We start from the raw sequence: 9,669 nt of genomic DNA on the forward strand, positions 1-9,669 counted from the left end.
TACTGAGGGTTCAGTTTAGTATGGTTGTAATAAAAAGGGGGAGCTCCCAAATCTAGCTCCCCATCGACGTCCATGAACAGAAAGGGGCAGATAAGGCAAAGAAAGGGAAGCTTATAACAAATATTGTAGGAAGTTTAGAGCAAAGAAGGCACAGTGATGTAACTAAAGTGGAAATTAGGAAGGCAAAGAAGGCACATGAAAAAGAAATAAAAGCTATCAGCTGGTAAAATCAAGGAAAATCTGAAGATGAAATGAGTACTAAAGGGAAGGATAACAAAGGAAAGAGTAGGCCCAATTGAAGGCCAAAACCTTAGCCTGAGTTTGGAGTACAAGACGGGTATAATTCTGAATGGATACTCTGCATGCGTCTTCACAGAAGGAGCAGGTAATGCACGTTGACATTAAGGAGAAATATACAAATTTTTGGAATTGATGAACATATCGAGAGAGGAGTATCTGGTGCATTTAAAATTGAATAATTCATCAGGCCCAGATAAAATGAATCAGGCTGTGCAAAGGAACAGCACAGGCTCCAATGATCATTTTCCAGTTTGGTTTGGTTACAAGCCTGGTGGTGGGAACTGGAAGATGTCTACTGTAGTGCAGAAAGAGAAGACAACTGCAGACAAATCAGCCTAATGTTGGTAGTAGAGTCATACAAGATGGAAACAGGCCCTTCGGCCCGCCATGTCCATGATGAGCATCAGTGACATATCCATACCAACTTAAAAAAGTTCCTCACTAGCACTTCATTCCATAGCCTACTCTGTTCTGGCAATTCAAGTGTTCTCCAGATACTTTCAAATGTTGTGAGAGTCTCTACCTCCACCACTCTCTCAGGTAGTAGATTCCAGATTCCAGTCACCCCCTGGGTGAAAATAAAATCCTCAGATCCCCTCTAACTCTCTTTCTCCTCACTTTAAATCTTTGGCCTCTGATCTTACGTGACTGTTTTGTGGAAAAGTTTCTCACTATCCACTCTACCTATGCACCACATCTATCAAGACCCCCTCAGCCTCCTCCGCTCCAAGTAAAACAATTCATAACTGAAACGCTCCATCCCAGGCAACGTTCTGATGAATTCCTCTGCACCCTCTCCAGTGTCATCACACCCTTCCAATAATGTGATGACAGAACTGTACACAGTATTCCAGTTGTGACTTAACCAATGTTATTCACAGTTATACTATGTACAATGTTATATACAGTTCTACTTCCCTGCCCTTATGTTCTAGGCCCTGGCTAATGAAGGCAAGCATCCCATATGCCTTCTTTACCACCTTATATACCTGTGCTGCCACCTTCAAGGATCTTTGGATGGATACCAAGGTCCCTCTGCTTGTCAATACTCCCCTAGGCTCTAGCATTCATGGTGCACGTCCTATCCTTATTAGTCCAAACTGCATCACCTCACACTTAGCAGATTAAATTTCATCTGCCATTGATCGCTCCATTTTACCAAATGATCAATATCTTCCTGTAACCTATGATCAACCTCCTATCAGCAACACCACTTTCATGCCATCTGCAAACCTGCTGATCATACCTCCCACATTCGTACCCAAATTGTTAATGTACATAACAGTAAGGATCCCATCATGGACGCCTGTGGGAAACCACTGGTCACAGGCTTCTAATCACAACAGCAACCCTCCAGCACCCAGTCTCCTACCACATCAATTTTGGATTCCTATTTGCCAACAACTTGGATCCCATGGGCTCTAACTTCTTGGACCAGTCTCCCAAGTGGGAGGTTATCAAAGGCCTCACTGAAGTCCATGTAGATAACATCAGTTGCACTGGCCTCATCAATACATTTTGTTACGTCTCCAAAAAATTCAAGCGAAATGGTTAGACTCAATCTCCCCACAAACAAAACCATGCTGACTATTTTCGATTAACCTCTGACTTTCTGAGTACAGATTAGTCCCCTCCCTCAGGAAATTTTTCCTCAACAACTCACCTACTTCTTACGTTAGAATCACTGGCCACGGTTATCCCCGCTGCCCTTCTTGACCAAAGGTAGCACATTTGCTGTGCTCCAGTTATCTGACACTTCACCTGTGGCCATTGACGATTTAAATATCTGTCAGGGCCTCAGCAATCTCCTCCCTCAGCTCCCATTCAAAAGTGAGATAATGAAAATTCAGGGCCAACATGTTCCCGCAAGGGTGAAAGCCACAGATAGCAAATCCAAGGATTTCTGGTGTCAAGGATTTGGTGAAGGAAAAAAAAGGCAGTATATGGCAGGTATAGAGAACTGAAAACAGAGGAGACCCTTCAGGAGTATGGAGAGTCTAGGTGAGTACTTAAGAATTAGGAGGGCAAAGAGGAGGCACAATATATTACAGACAAAGTTAAGGAAAATCCCAAAACATTTTATAAGTATATTAAGAGCAAGAGGATAACCAGGGAAAGTGCAGGATCCATTAGAGACCAGAAAAGCAATGTGTGTGTGGAGCCAGAGGACATAGGTGAGGTCCAAAATGAACACTTCTCATCTGTATTCACCAAGAGGGGAATTTGCAAGGGGCGAAGGGTGGGGGGGAGGGGGGTGAGAGAGAGGGAGAAATTGATTGATTGCAGGAAGGATTGCTTTGGAGGGGGTGTAGAAAATGTTCACCAAGATGTTGCCTGGATGGGAGAGTATTAGCTATAAGGAGAGGTTGGAGAAACTTGGATTATCCTCTCTGGAGTGTCAGAGGCTGAAGGGAGACCTGATACAAGTGTATAAAATTGTGAGATGCATAGATAGGGTAGATGGTCAGAATCTTTTCCCAGGGTGGAAATGTCAAATCTAGAGGGCATAAGTTTAACGTGAGAGCGGGAAAAGTTTAAGGGAGATTTATGCAGAGAGTGGTAGGTGCCTGGCACGTGGTGCCAGAGGAAGTGGTGGAAGCAGATACAATAGTGATGATTAAGAGGCATTTCGACAGGCACATGAACAGGCAGGGAATGGACGGATATGGATCATGTGCAGGCAGATGGAATTAGGTTCATCTGGCATCATGGTTGGTGCAGACATAGTGGGCTGAAGGGCCTGTTTCCTGTGCTGTACTGTTCTAGGTTCTAGAAATAATACTTAAGAGTCAATAGAGTAATACAGAATGAAAACTTGTCCATGCCAACCAAGATGCCCATCTAAGCTAGTCCCATTTGCCTGGGTTAGGCCCATGTCCCTTTCCTATCCATGTCCTTATACAAATTTACATGCTGTTATTATACCTGCCTCCACTACTTCCTCTGGCAGCTCATTCCATATACCCATCACCCTCTGCATGAAGAAGTTGCCCCTCAAGTACCGATCATCTTAAACCGATCTCCCCTCTCACATTAAACCTATGCCCTCTAGTTCTTGATTTCCCATCCCTGGGAGAAAGACTGAGTGCATTCACCCTATCTATGCCCCTCATGATTTTATACACCGCTATAAGGTCACCCCTCAGTCTCCTGCACTCCAAGAAATAAAGTGCAAACCTACTTCTCTCTAGAACCCAGTCCCCTCAAGTCACCATAACTGATAAGGAGACACAAGAGACTGCAGATGCTGAAATCTGGAGCAACAATCAATCTGCTGGAGGAACTCAGCAGGTCGAGCAGCATCTGTTGGGGATGGGGGGGGGGGGAAATGTTGGGGGGGGAAGGGGAGTGGGGGGATGTGGATGTGGGGGGCGTGGGATGGGGACGTGGTGGGAGTGGGTTGGGGGGATGTGGTGGGAGTGAGATGTGGGACGTGGGGGGGGGGGTGGGGGATGTGGGGGGGGGGTGAGATGTGGGACGGGGGTCGGGGTGGTGGAAATGTCCTGACCCGCTGAGTTGCTGCAGCTTCTGGTGGTGATGCAGCTTCAGGAGGTCCCGGGGAGGGTCCTGTCACGAAGGCAGCGGGTGGTCCTCCCGGTGCTCCAGGAGCGGGCGGATCGGGGCTGCGCTCCGTCCCGGGTCCCGCCAGTCGGGGCGGCCCCCACCCCGCGGCCTGACCCCCGGAGCTCCAGCCTCCCCCAGCCCGGTGCCGGTACCCGCCCCCACCTCACCCACTCACCGTCCGCCGCGCCGCGCCGCCCCGCCCGGCCCCGCTGCACTACCTACCGGCAGCCCGAACCACCGGAAATTGGTGTTCACCGAGCACCTTCCCCCGACACACCGGGGCCCGCGGAAACAATCCCGTCCCCCTCCCCGCAATCTCCCCGGAAACACAGCGGGGGTAACGTGATCCCCTTCCCCCGGGGAACGATCCCTCCCCAGGGAGGGGGAAGAGGGGGAGGTGGGAGAGAGGGGGGAGGAGGGGGGTTGAGAGACGGGGAGGGGGAGAGAGGGGGAGGGGGAGAGAGGGGGAGGGGGGGAGAGAGGGAGAAGGGGAGAGTGGGAGGAGGGGAGAGTGGGAGGAGGGGAGAGTGGGAGGAGGGGGAGAGAGGGAGAGGGGGGGGAGAGGGGGAGGGGGGGGAGAGAGGGAGGAGGGGGGAGGGGGGGGAGAGAGGGAGGAGGGGGGAGGGGGGGGGAGAGAGGGAGGAGGGGGGAGGGGGGGGAGAGAGGGGGGAGGGGGGGAGAGAGGGGGGAGGGGGGGAGAGAGGGGGGAGGGGGGGGAGAGAGGGGGGAGGGGGGGGAGAGAGGGGGGAGGGGAGGGGGGGGAGGGGGGAGGGAGGGAGGGAGGGGTGGGAGGGAGGGGGGGAGGGAGGGAGGGAGGGGTGGGAGGGAGGGAGGGAGGGGGGGGAGGGAGGGGGGAAGGGGGGGAGGGAGGGAGGGGGGGGAGGGAGGGGGGGAAGGGGGGGAGGGAGGGGGGGAAGGGGGGAGGGAGGGAGGGGGGGAGGAGGGAGGGGGGGGGGAGGAGGGAGGGGGGGAGGAGGGAGGGGGGAAGGGGGAGGGGAGGAAGGGGGAGGGGGGAGGGGGAGGGGGGAGGAAGGGGGAGGGGGAGGGGGGAGGAAGGGGGAGGGGGAGGGGGGAGGAAGGGGGAGGAGGGGGGAGGGGGAGGGGGGAGGAAGGGGGAGGGGGAGGAGGGGGAGGGGGGGGAGGGGGAGGAGGGGGAGGGGGGGAGGAAGGGGGGGGGAGGAAGGGGGAGGGGGGGAGGGGGAGGAAGGGGGAGGGGGGGAGGGGGAGGAAGGGGGAGGGGGGAGGGGGAGGAAGGGGGAGGGGGGGAGGAAGGGAGGAGGGGGGGAGGGGGGAGGAGGGGGGGAGGAAGGGAGGAAGGGAGGAGGGGGGGAGGGGGGAGGAAGGGGGGAGGGGGAAGGGGGAGGGGGAGGAAGGGGGAGGGGGGAGGGGGAGGAAGGGGGAGGGGGGAGGGGGAGGGGGGAGGGGGAGGGGGAGGAAGGGGGAGGGGGGAGGGGGAGGAAGGGGGAGGGGAGGGGGGGAGGAAGGGGGAGGGGGAGGAAGGGGGAGGGGAGGGGGGAGGAAGGGGGAGGGGAGGGGGGAGGAAGGGGGAGGGGAGGGGGGAGGAAGGGGGAGGGGAGGGGGAGGGGAGGGGGGAGGAAGGGGGAGGGGAGGGGGGGAGGAAGGGGGAGGGGAGGAAGGGGGAGGGGGGAGGGGAGGAAGGGGGAGGGGGGGAGGGGAGGAAGGGGGAGGGGGGGAGGGGAGGAAGGGGGAGGGGGGGAGGGGGGGAGGGGAGGAAGGGGGAGGGGGGGAGGAAGGGGGGAGGGGAGGGGGAGGAAGGGAGAGGGGGAGGGGGGAGAGGGGGAGGGGGGAAGGGGGAGGGGAGGGGGAGGAAGGGAGGGGGAGGAAGGGGGAGGGGAGGGGGAGGAAGGGAGGGGGAGGAAGGGAGGGGGAGGAAGGGGGAGGGGAGGGGAGGAAGGGGGAGGGGAGGGGGAGGAAGGGAGGGGGGAGGGGGAGGAAGGGAGGGGGGAGGGAGGGGAGGAGGGGGGGAAGGGAGGGGGGAGGGGAGGAGGGGGGGAAGGGAGGGAGGAGGGGAAGGGAGGGGGGAGGGAGGAGGGGAGGGGAGGAGGGGGGGAAGGGAGGGAGGAGGGGAAGGGAGGGGGGAGGGAGGAGGGGAGGGGGGAGGGGGGAAGGAAGGGAGGGGGGAGGGAGGAGGGGAGGGGGGAGGGGGGGAAGGGAGGGAGGGGGGGAGGGAGGGGGGGGAGGGGAGGGGGGGAAGGGAGGGGGGAGGGGGGAGGGGGGAAGGGAGGGAGGGGGGGGAGGGGGGAGGGGGGAAGGGAGGGAGGGGGGGGGAGGGGAGGGGGGAAGGGAGGGGGGAAGGGAGGGGGGAGGGGAGGAGGGGGGGAGGGGAGGGGGGAAGGGAGGGGGGAGGGAGGGGGGAGGGGAGGAGGGGGGAAGGGAGGGGGGAGGGGAGGAGGGGGAGGAAGGGGGGAGGGAGGGGAGGGGGAGGAGGGAGGAGGGGGAAGGGGGAGGAGGGAGGAGGGGGAAGGGGGAGGAGGGGGAAGGGAGGGGGGAGGGGAGGAGGGGGGAAGGGAGGGGGGGAGGGGAGGAGGGGAGGAGGGGGGAGGGGAGGAGGGGGGAGGGAGGGGGGAAGGGGAGGAGGAGGGGGGAAGGGGAGGAGGGAGGGGGGAAGGGGAGGAGGGAGGGGGGAAGGGGAGGAGGGGGAGGAGGGGGGGAAGGAGGAGGGGGGAGGGGAGGAGGGAGGGGGAGGTGGAGGGGGGAGGGGAGGAGGGAGGGGGAGGTGGAGGGGAGGGAGGAGGGAGGGGGAGGTGGGGGGAGAGGGGAGGGAAGGGGTGAGGTGGGGGAAGGGGAAGTGGAGAGAGGGAGGTGGGGGGAGGGGAGACAGGAGGGGGAAGAGGGGAGGTGGGGAGAGTGGGGAGAAGGGGAGGGGAGGAAGAGGGGAGGTGGAGGGGAGGAAGAGGGGAAAGGGGGAGGGGAGGGGGGAAGGAGAAGGGGAGGGAAGGGGTGAGGGGGATGGGGAGGAGAGGGGAAGGGGGATGGGGAGGAGAGGGGACGGGAGGTACCGTGGGGAGCAGCTGTAAACAGGTTATCTGGTCAGTGAGTGCATGGGAGCAGGTAGAGGGTTAGAACATCGACAAACCAATGTGGGAGCTGTGAAATACAAAGCAGGCGGACGTGCCCGGGCAGGTCAGAATGGGCATGTCCTCTGCTCCCAAAGAGGTGCAGACTGTCTCCGGGTAACAAACAGGTTCTATTTTTAACCAATGTCCACTAGTCGATTTTGTCTGTAAGGCAGAAAATACACTTGATATTGGAACTGGTTTATTATCATCAGTGAAAAACTTAGTTTTGCGTGCTATGCAGACAGATCTTTTCAAAATATAAGTACTTTGAGCTAGTACAAAGCAATAACAGAATGCAGATTATAGTGTTACAGTCATAGAGAAAGTGCAGCGCAGGCAGACAATAAGGTGCAAGGGCCATGACGAAGTAGATTGTGAGGTCAAGAGTTCACCTTTAATGCAAAAGAGGTCTGTTCAAGGATATCTTACAGCAAGATATGGTATGGTAAACATACCTTTACAGTGTTGTAATGAATGGCATCAAAAGCACACAAGATAAGAAAGAACAGTTTCTAACTATGGAGACAGAGAGGAAACTATTCTGCCGTTCATAGGAAAGGACATGTGTATGTTAATTAAACTTTTGAATTTAATAATGCGAATTTGTACGTAGGGATGCCTGTAAATCAGGCATTCGTAACCTGGGGATGGACTGTATATATAGAACAAGCTGAGCCAATGTCACGGATGGATGACTGATACAGACTGAGAAATCAAGTTACCTGAAGTTGCAGGACTCAGTTGAGAAGGCTGCAACGTTCCCAGTCGGAAGATGAGGTGTGCCCCTCAAGCTTGTGTTGGGTCTCCCTGTGACAGTACAGGAGGTCACAGATTGATAGGTGAGAGTGGGATGGGGGATTAAATTGGCAGGTAATGGGAAGCTGAGGGTCATCCCTGCGGACTGAACACAGGTGCTCCACAAAGCATCACCCCGTCTGCATTTGGTTTCTCCAATGTAGAGGAGGCCACATTATGGTTTGTGTGGGTGGGCAAAGGTGTGGCAAACACAGTTTAATGTGGAGAAATACAAGGTTGTCCACTGGTTCTAAAAATGGAGGCTGATTATTATCTGAATGGTGACAGATTAGGGAAAATGAAAGGTGCCACAAGAACTGGGTGTCCTTGTGCATTAGTCACCAAAAGTAAGCAGTTAGAAAGGTAAATGGTATGCTGATCTTCATTGCAGGAGGATTTGAGCCCAAGAGCAAGGATGTCAAGCTGCAGCTGTACAGGGCCTTGCTGAGACTCCACTTGGAGTTGTGTGTGGAAGGTTTGGCCTTCTTAACCTAGGGAGGATGTTATTGCCACGGAGGGATTGTAACAAGAGTTTATGGGGCTGATTCCTGGAACTGATGCACGATGAGGGATTGGGTCATTCACTGGTGGCAAGAAGGCTGCATCTATCATCAAGGATCCCCACGATCAGGCTCATCCCCTCTTCTCGCTGCTACTGTTAGGCGGGAGGTACAGAAACCTGAAGTCTGCCTCCCGTGTCTCTCCCACTGGACAACAGCACTGGCCCCCATGTCTCTCTCCCACTGGAGAACAACACTGGACCCCATGTCTCTCTCCCACTGGAGAACAGCACTGGCCCCTCTCATTCCAGAATCAGAAGATGCATATGGGAAATGCAGGTTTGCCACAAGGAACATGGTCCTGTGGCCAGAAATCACAGCCCCAATTCCAGGGAACAGGCAGCTCTGAATACAGGAGCAGGGAGGTGATGCTCTAACTTTATAAAACACAGGTCAGACCTCACCTGGAGCACTGTGTGCAGTTCTGGTCACCACACTATAGGAAAGATGTGACAGTGCTGGAGAGGGTGAAGAGGAGCTGCACCAGGATGAAGCATTTCAGTTATCTGGAGAGGCTGGGTCTGTTTTCCTTGGAGCAGAGGAGGTTGTGGTGTATAAAATTATAAAGGGTATAAATGGGGTAGACTGAAGGAAACTTTCCTCCATATGAGGTAGATAAAACTAAAGGACATAGATTTAGGGGAAGGGGTAAGAGGTTTAAAGGGGATCATAAGGGGACCTTGTTCACCCAGCGAGTGGGGAGTACCTGGAACACACTGCCGGAGGGAGTGGTGGAAGCAGAGTTGCTGACAACATTTAAGTAGTATCTGGCTGAGCTCTTGAATCGCTGAGGTATGAAGGCTGTGGGCCCAGTGGGATGTTTGTGATGGGCCAAATAGCCTATTTCCGTGCTGTATGAAACAACCTGCCCAACCCCAGGACACAGGGCCCCAACTCCAGGAGCCATGTGTCTGGGGTGTGTGTGTGTGTCTGGGGGAGTGTTTGGTGTGGATGTGTCTGGGGTGGGAGGGTCTAAGGTACGTTTGTGTGTGTGGGGTGTGTGTGTGCTTTTGGGGTGTCTGGATATGTGTGTGTGACTGGAGCGTGTGTGTGTCTGGGGTGTGTGTTTCTGTGGTATGTGTGTGTCTGGAGTGTGTGTGCCTGGGGTGTGTGTGTGTGTATCTGGTGTGTGTGTCTGGGGTGTGTGTGTGACTGTGGTGTGTGTATCTGGGGTGTGTGTGTGTCTGTGATGTGGGTGTGTGTGTGTGGGGTGTGTGTGTGTGGGGTGGGTGTGTGTGGGGTTTGTGTGTGTCTGGAGAGGGTGTGTGTGTCGTGTGTTTGTGTGTGCATCTGTGGTGTGTGTATGTCTGTGGTATGTGTGTATCTGGGGTGTGTGTGCTTGGGCTGTGTGTGTGTCTGGGGTGTGTGCA

General features: G+C 56.1%; 1 protein-coding gene across 3 annotated transcripts in view; it reads right to left on the bottom strand.

The window, feature by feature from the left end:
- Nucleotides 1-4,191, bottom strand: part of LOC127568134 (roquin-1-like) — a 103,003-nt gene extending 98,812 nt beyond the window's left edge. For 2 of the 3 annotated variants that reach the window (XM_052011502.1, XM_052011499.1), the window contains exon 1: nt 4,040-4,191. The gene's annotated coding sequence lies outside the window, so the exon portion shown is untranslated. The remainder of the gene's footprint in view (nt 1-4,039) is intronic. The other variant, XM_052011500.1, reaches the window with a different exon arrangement.
- Nucleotides 4,192-9,669: the final 5,478 nt, after the last annotated feature.

Source organism: Pristis pectinata, chromosome 3 (genome assembly GCF_009764475.1).
Source record: "Pristis pectinata isolate sPriPec2 chromosome 3, sPriPec2.1.pri, whole genome shotgun sequence".
In the NCBI taxonomy this organism is placed as follows: domain Eukaryota; kingdom Metazoa; phylum Chordata; class Chondrichthyes; order Rhinopristiformes; family Pristidae; genus Pristis; species Pristis pectinata.